We start from the raw sequence: 15,288 nt of genomic DNA on the forward strand, positions 1-15,288 counted from the left end.
AAGATGATGTGCCATTGCCAAGGAAGAAAATTCCTATTTCACCAATGGACAAGGAGACCAAATCGGCAGAGCCTCGGGCAGTATTGCTCGCTCTGCTCGAAGGTTTTGTCACGGATTTCGATTGCTGCAGGGCTTTAATATTTTGCAGTTTTCCTATTTCTTAATTACACTATGCTCCTAACCCATGGACAGTTTTGATCTATAAGCTGCTATGATTTAGAATGCTTTTGTTTCATTTTATTAAAAAGGCACAAGTTAATATTTTATCAATTGTAGTTATTATGAAGCACTTCTGCTTCTTAAATTACGAGGTGCATGATGCAAGCGAAACATTGGTAATCTCTGGATATTTCGGAGCATTAGCAATTGGGTGGAGCGCGGGGAGGCGGGAGTCCTATGCTGAACGGAGGGGGCGAATGCTTTTCCCAGGGAACTCGGTCCTGGGGCCCCCGAGCTCCACAGCCAAGCCATACTGCGAGTGATTCCGGTCTGGTGGCTGCAAGTTACTGCAGCAGGCAAATTAAAGGTGGAAGGGTAAAAGGATGAAAATAGCCAAAGATGTGGCATTTATTGCAAGAGTTTTTGAAAGGTACAGACTGTTGCAAAAAGGTATTATTAGGGGATGGATAAAACCAGAGATACAAATGGGTGTTTAAAAAAAAAAGTAGTAAAAGCTTGAATTAAAGATAAGAGGGAATTAGAAATAAATAGCAACATTTGGTACTGAACTGTGGACCTGAAAACTCCCAGAGGAGCGTGACAACAAAGGGATCCCATAAAGGGGGAGAAGTGTTTCTTCACATGTGTCTGAGCTTAGTTTAAGTTCTTCTATGCATACATCGTATTGAACAGAGCATTTGATTTTTTTTTTTAAGCTTTCCTTCAGGTACATAACTTGGGAGCAATATCTCCTTGGTTTTTTGGGAAGTGGAGCCCTACCAGTGGTTACATTTTAGAAGTAGTGATGATGTTAGCTATATAAGTAAGAAGTATTTAGAGAAGGGTTCACTAGAAAGTGAGAAGTATCTAGTGACAAAAAATTCCCCAAACTTCCTGACTTTATATGGCAGATACTTTGTCTTTAGGATCAAGGAGTTGTCCCAGGTCTGTGCCTTTCTATCTGGAAGAAGGACTTTCAAAGTACTATCAAAATGGTACTGCTTTGCTTAGATGAGTACAGCTTGGCTCAGCTCATAGTGTAGCAGATTCCTGCACCAAAGGTGGGCAAGGTTTTGGGGACTCCGCAGTTGGTGATAATCCTGGCCACAAATCGGTTTATTGATTAGGAGATGGCAGATGCAAGGATTCAACTGAGATGACAGGGAGGAGGGCGCTCATCCTTGCATGCTGCCCTGATTGATCCTGGGGAGGAGCTCAAGTGAAAATTTTGTGTGGCATAGAGGGCTAGGAACAGGGATTTGAAGCCAGAGCTTCCCCAGGTTTTGTCTGGATCCATAGCAGAGAGTCACAGCCCAACGATTCAATGGCTGAGATGGGGCCAACAGATAAGAGGGTGGTGGGGAAGCTTCATCTTCCACCGCTGCTTAGCCAGTGTGGGAACCACTCCGGCTGGGTTTGCAATGCAGCATGGGGAAAAGGCTGATGAGGGTGACAATGTGGTCAAAGCCAACCAGTACTGACCGTGTGTCCCTTGTGATGCTGCTGACAGCAGAGGAAGGAGGGATGCAGGTGATGCCCAGATAAGTTCAAGCTGAAGCTCAGGTTGAAGCAAGCTCAGTGCAGGGGGCTACCCGCAGGGCACAGGGTGCCAGCGAGGAGGCTGCTGGCAAGGCAGCAACGTGGGCATGGGGCCCACCAAGCCCCGGGGCAGCCTCCTTCCAGGAAAATCACAGCATTGCTTCCATTTGGTAATTGGGGAAAGTTTGGGGGGCAGGGGAAGGAGGAGATGACAGATTTCCATGTTGGTGCCAGGTGCTGCGTGCAAAGCTAAAGAAAATAGTTGGAGAGAGAGAGCAGCTTCCGCACTGCAGCCGGGGCAGAGCCTGTGCTGCAGGAGGTTACGTGGGGTGGGGTGGAACACAGCCCCGTGTCTAGGCTAAGGACGTGGGGACAACCCCTGAGCCCCACAGGAGCTGTCGCCCTGGAGTCTGGGGGGCAGCCCATGGGGCTGGAAGAACGCGAGTGGGTGTCGGTGGCCTTGTGTGAGAAGGTGGGTGCTGGGTGCCCTCCCCCAGCAGGTTGGGGTCTGCCAGCGCTTGCAGCAGCAGGGGTGGTGATAAGGGGGGGAGGGGTGTGGAATTGCTACAAGGTGCCTGCCCATTAAAAGATTAGGTACGGGGTGAGGTGCACATGTCTTTATTTACTTTGGGAAGCCATAAAGACGTCCTGGAGGGATGGAAGAAAGGAAAAGGCACCTCATGGTGACAGCCGCAGGGAGGGCTCAGCTTCCAGCTTCACCACTCAGGCAGTAACGTCAGCTGTGGGCCGTATTAAAACACAACTGCTGCTGCCCCTGCTGGGGGAAGGGCAGGGGCCGTGGGTGTATGCAGCAGTTGGGACACGAGGGTGGAGATGGGATGGAAACAGATTTATGGTTAGAGCCCACTGCCTCCCTCCTGTCCTGCCCTCGAGCTCCCGACGGGCGGTGGCTCTCTCTTAGACGGCAGCATGCTGTGGTTTCGAGCAGGACGGGGCACCACTTTCAAATGACACATCCCCCAATTTTCTCCTGGCAGGAGGTATTTTCAGACCTGGTTTAAATGTGCACTGTTGCCCAGGACATAAGGAGTGACAAGTGGTTTGGGTCATGCGGTGATCCAAGCTGGTGAAAAGGGAGACCAAGCCAGAACGGGCAGAGGAGAGAGCAATTTCCAAGTAGCAAAGCGCAGGCAACGGTTAATTGATGGGATAACGGTTAAACAAATGGGCTAAAGCACCAACTCCTTTAATTCATGGAGCTGGGAGATGCTTGAAAGAATCCCACCCAAAGCCAAGACGTACAACCCGGCCATTGCCAGAGACCACTGAAACATGGTATGAAAGAGTTGGCTGTAAGGTGCACACAAACACTTAAAATCATTGAACGGGACAGAAAGAACACCACAAGAGAAGATTGAGAGAAGTAGAATCAGATGTGTCCAGTGACATGTGGCTGGGCTATCACTTCTACTAGCTTTGCGGCACAGAGAAAGATAAACAGCAATAAAGACTATTTTCAGCCCTTTCCTCCTCTACTTTTCAGCACCAAACCAGTGGGAAACCGAGCGATCCTTTGAGGAAACAACTTTTCTTGTGGCAGCTGTCAGGCACCTTTGGCTTTCAATGCCATATGCAAAGTGCGACATGCAGTTCGTGTCCTGGCTGCTGCTGGAGTTTTAATCTATTCAATTTTAAGATATGGAGAGTCTAGGGTTTTGAGGGGGTTTTTTTTTGGTTTTTTTGTTTTTTTTTTTCTGGTACCTCATTGCCGGTGGGCTGTCCCACAGGCTGGCCGACCTGCCCAGCAGTAACTCGAAAGACTGTTCCAGAGCCTGAAGAAGGCTGTGGGGTGAGCAATGGGTGCAAACAGGCTTTGGTCACCTCCTGTCTGCAGGCAACTTCCAGGTGGGTGCAAAAATGATCTATTTAAGAACCAAACTGGACCTCAGATATGAGTGAAATCTGGCTAGGGGAGGATAAACACGCCACCAGAAATGACCTCACTTGGGCTGTGGGGAAAAAAAAACAACAAACAAAACCCAAGAAAAGTAACTAGCAGCCAGTCACAGTTGTCACAGTTTTTTTCGGGGGGGGAGAGAGGAGGGTTTTTTTGAGGGTAGCAGCACTGGGCAGGGTGTCCAGCGCAACGTGAGAAGAGCATCTGCTGTGGTTCGATTCCAGGAGTCCGAGGCCACCTCAAAGGGCAAATGTCTTCATAGCTGAAGACCTGGAAACGCGTTGCAGGGGCTCAGGAGCTGCTGGCAGGCTCGGGGCAGACTCATGGCTCTGTATTTATGTGCAGGACCTTGTCTTGCTCATGAGATGCCAGCGTTCTCTCTGCTGTCCTGGATTAAATGCTGACGATTTGGGGATGCCAACAGGGCAGCTCTGCCAGCTCCTCTGTCGGGAGTCAGGAGAGAGGAGGAGCGAGGGGGAGCTGGCTCCGCTGGGTAGTGGAGAGCGAATTCCACCGGCCCTGCTTGTATCCCCCATGGTGTCAGAGCCTTTAAGCAGCACGACAGCAGTGTGCCCCGAGTCCTGCTCGTGGAGGGCTGAGGGCAGGGCTGGGTGCTCACCCGTGTCCCCTGGGGCTACATCAGCCTGGGCAAAAGTGTCAGCAAGACCCATGAGATATGTTGGAGGGGGTTTAGGGCTGTCGCTCCTTAATATTGTCCCTAGACTTTTATCTACTTACTCTTTCCAGGCTGATGGAACCCTGAAAGTGTTGTGAGAGTACGCAGGAAGGTAAGTTTTTAGGTGGCAATGTGCTCGTGGTTACGCTTGAGGAGGCAGAAGTGCCTGGGCAGCTTAGGGACGCTGCTACGCAGTCATCAGATAAGGGTGCGGATACCTGACACCTGGCTGGCAGATTTAAAAATTAAAAAAATTGGGTTTAGTGACGTGTTGCCTGAGCGTAATGTTACTGCAGAATGGCAGTGTGGGCTCAGCCCAGTGGTGCCCCATGGGGGGACCATCCCAAGCACTCACGTGGCACAATGCTAACAGGTTTTGCAGCAAAATACCACACCTCGGCCAAGAACCAGCCTACAGCAGGTCATGGGCTGGTGGACATCTTAGGAGAAAAAGAACTCGGCTCTACATGGATTAAGTTTCTTTCATCGTTGTCTATCACAGCACTCAAATGCAACATGAGATTTTTGGTATTCCTAAACGTGGGTGAGGGAAATTGCTGTGTCTGTGTGCACTGAACCGTGTTTGTACCCTGTGGTTATAAGTAAAGTTGCAGCCTGACATTTAAATCTTCCTTCAGCATCTTTCAGCTTTTACCTGTGTGCCCCGGTCAGGAATTCTATGGGGTTACGTCTAAGACACAGCAGAAAACGTTTCCCCAGAAAAAGAAAAATGAAAAGAACAGGGAAAAAAAAATATCACTGGTTTTATGAGAAGTGTCTTAGAGGTGCAAGTATACAATTTTTTAAAGGCAGGAAACCAAGAAGAAAAAGAGTGAAGTCTAGCAGGGCAAAAGTCTGGGCAGGCAAAAAAAAATTGTTTGAACAAGTGCTCAGTTATCCTCCCCCAGTTCTAGTTAACAGAGAAACAGTTCGTGTGTCAGTACTGGGCTGATGAGACCTTTGAAAAGCCACTTCTTCAGCAGCTACCAAGTAAAAAGCAAAGGTGGGATGAGTTTTCCAGCACTGAACAAAATGAGTTGGCAATTATCGTTAAGTGCAACTTCAGTTCCTGATTTTCAAAATCGGTGCAAAATGCTGTTTCCAAAGCTTGATGGACCCTTTAGTGATTATTGCTGTGTTATGAAGAATATTGTGGATAACGCTGTCTATGGCTTATTTACACAATTACAAGATGGGAGAACATAAGACAGCGTATGAATGAAGTGCTGCTGTGTTTGAATAGGTATTTGATTGCCCTGCACGCACCAGGAGCTGGCTATTTCAGCGCTGTCTGGTGTTTCTCCAGCCCACCAGTCCCTTTGGCCCCTGCTGGGTGAGAACCCGAGGTCCTGCCAGCACAACTTCATTCCCTCTGGATCGTAGCTATGAGATGTTTTGGACGTGATGCTGGACAAGTTGTGGATTAACGCGGAGACCGCGCTAGAAAAATCAATTTGGCTTTCAGCACAGAAATGTTCCCAGCCCCTGAGCTCCAGCAAAGGCAGGTCCCCTCCCCACCACCTCTTCCTTCTCAGCGGTTCACCCTGGGGGCAGTGGGGGCAGCGGCAGCGGAGGTGCTGGCTGCTGGAGGAGGGTGCTGGGGCAGCTCTGCACTTTCTCTCCTCGCTGCTCACCACCAGCCGGGTGGTTGGGTGCTGCCCGGCAAGCAAGGAACGTGGGGACCTGTGAGGGAAAACACCAAGCTGTGCTGAGAAAGGGTCTTGGGAAGGGATAAGGAGGTTCGTGCTGGCAGATTTTGGCACCTGGAGGGAGGAGAGAGGGGTGGAACATCGTACTTCGCCATTTCCTTTCCTCCTTGCCAGTGATTACCCACATTTACTGTTTCTGCCTTCAGAGCAAACCCCCAGGGTGATCACGCACAGCACGGTGGTGGATACAGGGCAGCAGTAGATATACGAGTTAAGAAAGCGGGGGTTTCTGTGGCTGGGGAGAAGGGAAGTGCATTTCTTCTCATTTTCCAGAAGCTGGGTGATGTGTCTGCTTTCAAAAACTGGAAAACACAGAAAAAAAACCCCAACCCCTTACATAAACAGGAGAGCTGCTCACTGCTCTGTGTCTTTTTTTGCACCTCCTTCTTCCTGCAGTTACTTTGGCAAGCTATCGATCTGCCATAGAAGAAACCCTCTTTCTTTCAATTCTGGCAAATCTCTTCACTTCTCGAATGTCTTGTATGCTTTATGTGCTCATTTTGGTGGCTTTTAGGGGTTGTGCTCATCTCTCCTTCTCAAAATACATCACCTTCTCTTAACATTTATCCCCATGCTGTCACTGCCAAGCAACCTTAGCATAATTTTTCCATGTGTTAACACACTCCTTGGGCCTCAGCCATGCTCGTCACCTTCTCTCAGTGTATTTAGTGCTCAGAGGGGAGCAAGAATTTGGGTTTGAGGAGCAGGTTGGCATTAGGAGAAGCTTCCAAGCCAGAGGATATGATAAAGCCGTTAGCTCAATACTGTACGTAGATCTGTGCCTGTCACTGACAATGGCAAATCCACTGGGATACAAGAAAAATAGTTCTTTTAAAATAGACATTTATTTGTCTGGTTGGAAGGTGACTCATTTGCTTGGGCTGTCTGAGAAAGCATTAAGTGTCTTAAAGTTTTTAAAACTGTGAAGGCTTAATGTCCCTCCAACGCTCCTCCACCTTAGTCCCCATTACTGAAATGGTGTTTTAAACATTGATTTAACTTGAATTACTCTGTGATTCTTTATTCGGTGTTCTTACGTTTGCCTCTTGCCATGCTACAATGCTCTGACTGGAGTCATCGCTTCCCTGCCACAAAGGTCACATCTTTCCCTCCCCTGCCTCCATGCTTTACCCTCTGTGTTATCGACCTGAAAATCTATGTTTCACCCTCACTTCTTCAGCTGGAGCTGTATGGTCTTTCTGCACTTCGGTGCGCTGTCGCATTTCCCCCTCTCTGCTACAGCCTGCACATCTCCCCCCACGGGAGGCTGCTGCCTGCCCGTGCCAGGCTCCGCTTCCCCTTGCACCTCGCTCCCCTGCCCAGGATGTCCTCCCTGCATCAGAGAGCATCTTGCTCCTCTTGCTGATCATCTCTGCCTGCTCCTGACCCGCTCCCCTGTGGCTCAGCTTGGTTTTAGGTGGCTTCACATGGCAAACCTTTCAAGTTAATGGTGTGCCATTGATGTGATGCACTGGACTCTGAGCTCAGCAGGCGGTGGTATCTCCTGCTTCCAGGGGGCCTGGAAAAGGGCTGTGGGACAGGAGCTTTGCTGGAGGGGATGTTGGTTTAGTATGGCCTTTACCCCTGAAGCCTGCAGTGGTTATCAGGTCAGCAGGGGAGGGAAATTGTGATCCAATTAATAGGAAATGGACTAGAAAAAGTCACATTTACATTTTTTGCAGTGAAACCTCTTTCACAGTTCCTGCTTCCTGTAATGTATTTGCTGTATCTGTTTGGATGACAGGTTCCCCTGACTAGAATTTATCTCACCTGATGTGGGGTGGCACCAGCAGAAGCCCAGCACCTTGTGCCATGAGGCCCTCTGCCCCACCATACTCCCTTAATTAAGTTGGAATTGAAGGACCCAGCAGTTTCCTTGATAATGACCTTTCTGCAGTCTGCTTTCATCTCCTCTGGCACGCACCCGGAGGAGGTTTTTCCCCTGGTGTCTCTCCAATTGCGGTGACTTCCAGGAAATAGTTTCTCTTCCCTCTTCCAAGCTGCCAAAGCAGCTCAGGTCCAGGCAATGCCCAGGCAGAGCTCCTCTGCAGCCGGTCCCCTGAGGGAGAGCAGCGACCTTGCAGCTGGGGCTGATGGCAGAGGGGACATCCCCTGGGAGCAAACAGGGTGATGGCCATATTTCATCTCGGGGCAGAGAAAGGTATTCTATTCCCTGGCTGCTTGCCCCCAGGCAGAGCTGGGGAGCACCACTGGGTGCTCACCAAAGTCCTCTTTCTTTTCAGTTCAGAACACGCAAAGGTCTCCATTTCTGGAATGAGTAATTGCCCCTTAGCAAGGAGGCTGGGGTCTCTCAGTCCTCCTGAAGAAATGGCTCGACCTCAGCAAACATAAGTGAGAGAGGATGGTTAGAAGAAAAAGCAGTCTTACAGCCACAAGTGAAGCTGTTTTGGGTAAGACACCAAGAGAGCTTGATCGTGGTAGTTAATCTCTCAAAAAACCTGAGGAGGACACAAGGAGACAGGAGGAGGGACAGGTTCCTGAGCTACCAGGCTTCACCTGGGAGTAAAGAAAGTTCTCCAAGCCCAAGGATTCCAAACCCTAAAAAGCAAACAAACATCTCTCTTGGACCATTTCAAATCTATCAGAGGAGAGAAACTTTTAGTAATCCACATACAGCCACTGAAAGCTGCTTCTGATGTTGAAATAAAAAGTCTCTTGAGGGTTCCTGCCCTCTAAAATTAAACCGGATTTGGTTTTGCCTGACGACTTACTTTCGATTACGACAAAGATTTGTTCTGAATGAACATTTCCAGGCATGCAAAGCGGCTAGGCTGGCAAACAAATGTTTTAATAGATCTGAGATCTCAATGCTCCCATGTGCCATCACACAGTGCTCTCTCCCTCCCACTCACAACGCTGATCATAAGATCGTTTCTCTGGATCAGGATAAGCTTATTTCCTTCAAGTTGTGGGTTTTTTTCCTCCAAAATGAGATATCAGTGGAAAATTAGGGTGTTTCCTTGAGAACACAGTGAGTCATTAGTAGCTATGTTGCAATAGCTTTATTCATAAATACTGTTAAGTTATTCACATCATAATTTTATGGACATCACAAAGCTAAAGACTCCTTTCCCACCAAGGAAGACATTTTCTTGGTCATTGGAAGTGGGTGCATGGCCATGAGCTGGGACATCACCCCAGGAGCCCCAGCCCTCCCTCTGGGCTGTTCCTGTGACCTTTGAAATTCACTTGGGCTGACACATCCTGCCAAATCTCAGTGTTGTGTTTGGGGAGGAGTGTAAGAGACAAGATGAAGAGGGATCCTTCTCCTCTTATGTTCTCCCTTCCCCCAACGTGGGGATTTTCTCTGCAGTCACCTCTCTTCAGGCTCAGGATGCCTCGCAAGGCTGACCCCCCCTGGAAAAATCCTCCCACGCCCGTACCCATCTGGTTATCCCGTTTTCCTCCGTGCTGCACTGAAAACCCAACTCTTTCCAGGCTCCCTTGGCAGGCTGAGCTCCCTAGAGCCCCTGCCCCAACTGCTGCTCTGCTCCTGCTTTTCTCCCCATGATGAGCTTCTGCCTTGAATGGGGTCGTACGCACCTGGTGTCCCCCCTGCCTTGGCAGCGAATAACTGAGCAGGGCTCCTCACTGGCACCCCCTGGGTAATATTTCCATCAGATCTGTTATTTGCCAACTTCCCTACAGAGCAGCAGCAAAGTCTCAGTGGAGGCGAGGTGTATGGCCCCCCACCTTTCCCCCTGTGCAGCCTCCCTACCCTGACAAATGGGGACATGGGGGTCGGTTGTTCTTAACAGATTCACTTAAGCTACTACTACTTTTTCTTCTTTGAGACACCGTCTGCGAATATCATTGCAAAATACCAATTTCTTTGTTCCTTAGGCCTCCTTGTGCTGAGATTGCGTGCCGGCCACAGCAGCTCCTCTGGCAGGCTTTCTGCTTCTGGTGTGTTTGAGAAAGGGTTTATTATCAGCCTCCACGCTGTTAGCAGGTAGGTCCTTGGATTTCTCTTCTGCGGCTGCCTTATTGTAGTCTTGCATCTAATTTGCCTAATTTCTGCATTTGATTTCTACTTTTTGAAGGGTGTCTGTTTGCTTTGAATCCCTCCGTTGTGCTGCTGTTTAGCCACCTGGGGTATGTGTGTATTTATTTTTTCAGTTATTGTCAGTACGCATTTACTCTGAGCTTCTAATGTGGTGCCTTTAAACAGATCCCACTGTTGCTGGGCTCTTGAAGAAAAACTTGGGCAGACATCACAGCAGACCAAGCTTTCCTGTTGGCCTCCATATATGGCTTAAAAAGTTAAGTCATGAAGCAGCTCACAGCTGTCCTTGCAACCTGCAAACCCGGCCTCTGCAAGCCTCCCTCTGGATGAGCTCACTCATCTGCCATGTAGCATCCCTCCATCCTCATCTGGCAGTGGGAGGTGATTTAGGGGGCTGCACCTAGGGCCTTTGCCCCCACCTGCTCCAAAAGAAGCTGGCTGATGTCTCAGAGCAGGAGTGGGTAGATCCACGTCTGCAGCGGGGAAAGGAGCGACTTTGTAGTTGCACCTTTTTCAGTAACTCTTAATTTTTGCCTCTGTCTCACCACCCATTAGTTAAATCTGTGTTTCTGTCAAATTTATGAACAATTCTTCTCATAAAAGCCTATGAACACTGACATCCCTGGGGCTGACAGTCTTGAAGACTTTGTTCCAGTTAGAAAAGTCCTGGTTGTTTCCATAGCATTTGGCCTTTTATCCTTTCTCCTTGACGTGCCACTGCTGAGGGGTTAGGCTATTTTTTAAGGTAAGTATATATATTTCTGGTGGCACCTCAAGGTCATATTCATACTCACATCCTCCATTCAGAAGCTACTCTTTTCTGCCTTCCTTCCCCGGTAACTTTATATCGCTGTATATACAATCCTTCAGTCATGTAAAAGCTGTATTTTTAGAAAGCTCTGCTTGGCTCCTACCTAGGGGCATGCAACCGTAAAGTTCAGCACTGCCTGGCTGGCCCTCCTCTGCTCTCCCTGCAGCCGGACGTTCCCTCTTGTTAGGTGAAATACCCATAACCCCAACATTGCCGTTGGAAAAAAAAGAGGTTGAACAGCTTAACTTTGGAGAGCCTTTCTCAAAGTGTGTTGACACAGCAAGTCAATAGCTGTTTGTTAGATTTTCTGGCCATTTTGCTCAGGGATTGCAGAATTCAGCAAAAGTGCTTCCTACACGGCTCTTTTCCCTCACACCCTTGTAGACACAAAGAGAAACCCTTGTCTATATTTGTCCCCAGGCAACGCAACCATGAGGTGGAAACCCCCTGAGCACTGGGCATCACCCCTGGCCTTGCCCATCAGGAGGCTGCTGAGGTCCTTTGGCACCTGGGAGGTTTCATCCCGCACAGCCTTCACATGGCAAAGGTTCCCAGCGGGGTGTCCTTCTCCAGTGGAAGGGGACAGGCAGAGCAAGCAGCACCAAGAGTGGAAATGGGAAGGGATAAACAATTTGTTTCCCAAAACCTGGATATTTTTTCCCATCCTGTGCCCACTTGCTGAAGGGATTTCCATTTTCAAACACCAGCGGTGATGCAGTGACTCCCCTCAGGGGCATCTGAAATGGTGATGGGTGCCCTGACTGGGAAAATAGATGTTTAATCCCAGCACTTTCTCCCAGCAGCATCATTCTTCCAGCACCTTTCTCCTCCTGTCCTTCAGTACCTGAACCGTACACAAATCCTTGCTTTGTTTTGCCAGTAGAAATAGTGCAAACATATAAGGGCACTTTCTTTTCTCTCTCTCCAGCTTGAGATAGTGGGGGAAAAATGAGTAAATGTTTACAGCTGCTCCAGCCAGAGTGGAGTGAAAACCCAAAGGCGATCTTCTCTCTTGCACTTTCTGTACCAAGAATATGAACAGAGGGAGTTTTTCATCCCTGTGAAAAGTCTCTGATTATTCCTAGTGACTTAATTATTTTTTCAGAGCAAGAAAAAACCCGCTATGTTAAGACATCACTAGAGGAATGAACTTGACAAGCCTTTATCCAACTGAATGTTTAAATTCTGAAAGGAAAAAAAAAAATCCAGCATGACTGACAAGGTCCTTTTAAAACACATAATACGCTGAACCTTACATGACACTTCCGTGGGTGTTAGTCTAAAAAGCTATCTCTACATGCAATGTAGCAAATGAACTGTGTAAGAGAAGGGCTGTAGCTATACGCATCCTTGCTGAGTAGTACTATAGGATTGTAAAACCTGACAAACTTGTTCTCTTAAAGCTCCACGTCCCCAGGGAAGAGGTGGGGGTATTCTTGTTCTTTCAAACACCTGAAAAGTTTGCTTTAGACTGACTACTGCCATTTGTACTCTATGTTTTAAGGAATAGAGCTTGCTCTTAAAAACCCTGCTAGTCCCAGGCAGTTGATCCCCAAAGAAGTGAGGGGCTCAGGCTCAGAGAGGTGTTACAGAGGGATCTGGTAGAGGTGAAGGAGGTGCAGCTCTGGCTCTCACCAGAGCGCATCATCCTTTTCCTGTTGAGGAAACTTTTGCCTGATTGTTCCCCTCAAAGGTTAGGCGAGGGCTGGGGGTCCTGTAGCCACCCCCCATCCTGGCCTGGTGGTAGGGAGAGATGAGAAGCTCAGTGGTGGGATTTCAACGGCCCTTAGGGCAGGAGCGAGGAGTGCTGGCAGCAGCTGGAGCTACTTTACAGGGCAGACAGCATCCTTCAGCTCCACCTGGAGACCCATGGAGAAAGGAAAACTTCCTCTCTTTGATCCAGAAGAGCAAAAACATAAAATCCAGCAAGTAAAACTGTGCCAGAAACACAGCGTTTCTTTCTTTAATGAGAAACTTGGCTTACTGCTGCTGCCCCATCCCTTCTGGTGGTCTATGCACAAATGGGTAATCCCACTATTTTCTTCTCTGGATTCAGCCACCAAACAGCCACCTCTAACACCTCTTCTTTTAGGAGGTCTTGTCTTCATGCAAGATTTGTGGACCACAGTTTTAAGGGCTGACAGCTCTGACATGTGATAGAGATAACAGAGGCGAGGTAGTCTGGCCACAATGGCCATTCCTTGTATGGGGAAGGATCTCCAATGGTCTCGGGGTCAGCTTCCTGCCCAGTTTGGTACCATGTGCATCCATGTCACTATGCTCTTGCTTCAAGTGTCCCAGCAGTGGAGACCTTGCTGCTCCTCTATCCATTTCCATGGTATTCCTTCTGAGGCCCATCTAGCCTACTACCACGTAAGCTCACATGCAGAACAGCTTATCCCCATCCTTTTATTGCTTTTTTAAAAAAATATTTCAAGACAGGATCAGGTGACCCTCTCTAGCTTTCCATCTGTCTTCTCTTTTCACTTTTTCTGGACCTCTGGGTCATCCTCACCCTTCCTTGGGGGTCTCTTGTCAGTTGTTCAAGTCTTCCTTGACTAAAAACCCACCAACACTCTCTGGCTGTGGCCATCCTTATGAGGAGGAGAGCAGATGAGCTTGGCCATTTTTTCTAACCCATAAAGAAGAAACTGTGCACGCCTCCCCCAGGCTCCCAATAGACTTGCCATGAGTAGCTGTTTTAATTTGATTTTCCTTTCTCTGAGATTTGTGTTTGTTTGTTTTTAATTTCAGGATGGCTACCAATCTTCTTTCAGCACTGAATCAGAGAAACAAAGGATACAGTGGCAGCTAGACTCACCTATTAATCAAATGAACATGCCTTTGTACCGTGGTGTTGGCTCTTGTGATTTCATAACATCTCATGACATTCAACATTTTTGTTAAAACTCTACTTACCATATTTATGTCATAATGGGAGAAGCTGAGGTTTCACTTAGGAAGTATTAACAATAAAGTATCCAGAGCACCTGGCTGTAGAGAAGGATTGGCAAATGGGACCCAAGTGCACCCTAAAGTCTCAGAAAACCAGAAGTCAAATGAAAAGCACCTGCAAACAACTGTCGTTGGCTGAGCTTGTTGGAAAGACACTTGCAAATAATGTGCTTATCTGGCTGCTCCTGTGGACAGGAGCTGTTGAGTGCTGATCCTAAGTTCTCCAAAATGCCACCGTGTTTTCTGGATAGCCCCTTGTGGAAAGCTGGGAGGGGCGTGAAAGAGATGCAAAGTGAGACAAGAAATTATCCCCCACAAAAGCTATGGAGTGGGAAATCTGGACCTCCAACCTCCCAGGACCAGTCATAACGAAAGTGCCGCCTGCTAGAAGGTTTTGGGGTGCTGTGTGTGTTACCAGATACCTTGACTTCAAATACCTGCATGGGTTTTCCTGGCAATACACAGTGTCCCTGCCAAGGGTGCAGGTTGGTAGGTGCCGGGAGGTGTCAGAACAGCCCAGACTCAAGGGGCACAGATGCACCTGTGACATTTGGGAGCATGTTGCCACTTCAGAGGCTGTGTCTTGGTGCCATTTCCCCCCTGCATCCGCCATGTCTGAGTCAGAGGGTGGCTGAACGAAGACAAGGGTGTAGAGCGAATAGGCACTGGGTGCATTGCTCTTGAAGGGGAACCAGTTTTTACCAATTTTCCACTTTCTGTGACAAGGACCTGTTTTAGCCAATGCTGTCAGGGTGCTCTCTCTTTGGTGGAAGGAGAGCATGAAAAATACAATCTAATGCCATCGTAGTCTGCAGTTCCTTCCCAAGGGGCTGTGTGGGGCAGGGGGCAGCAGTGTGAGCACCATGGACACGTGCGAAGGTGCTGACTGAAGGTGATTCTTAGAGAAGTGGTGAACTGTGCTGGGTGAAACTGGGACTGTTGGTTGCTATGGGCTGTCCATACACAGCCCCCGTCCCCTGAGAAATCAGTGTTAAAATACATCACTAGACAAAATATGGCAGAAAATACAAAACTTTTTTCTTGACATGAAAACTTTAAAAATATCTGGGATATGGGGCAGCAAGAGACACACTTGATAAACACCTGGGCATAAAGGCAGCTGCAAACTACCCACAAATAAAGGAAGCATTGAGGCTGACAGTGGGACTGGTGGAAGACCTCTCCTGCCATCCTTGTCCTCCTGTGGAAATGTTTTAAGTTGTTACCAGGATGAATTTGCAAAGGCTCACATAAAGCCACTGTCAGAAATAACTTGAATACAGAGAGGAAAAAATTGCTCGAGAGTTCTTTTGGGAAGGATTAGATTTAAAATAATTGCCATTTATAAAATAATTTCACATCCTTTTGGAGCTTGGCCTACTAGCATTTCAAGGATTGACTGGAGCTGGCAGACAGGGTGGGCACTGATTCCAGGGCCTGACTGCCAAGAAAAAGGAAAATACTGAGAGAAAAAAAATGGCAATGCAAAAAAAA

This window comes from Charadrius vociferus, unplaced genomic scaffold (genome assembly GCF_000708025.1).
Source record: "Charadrius vociferus isolate BGI_N301 unplaced genomic scaffold, ASM70802v2 scaffold209, whole genome shotgun sequence".
Classification (NCBI taxonomy): domain Eukaryota; kingdom Metazoa; phylum Chordata; class Aves; order Charadriiformes; family Charadriidae; genus Charadrius; species Charadrius vociferus.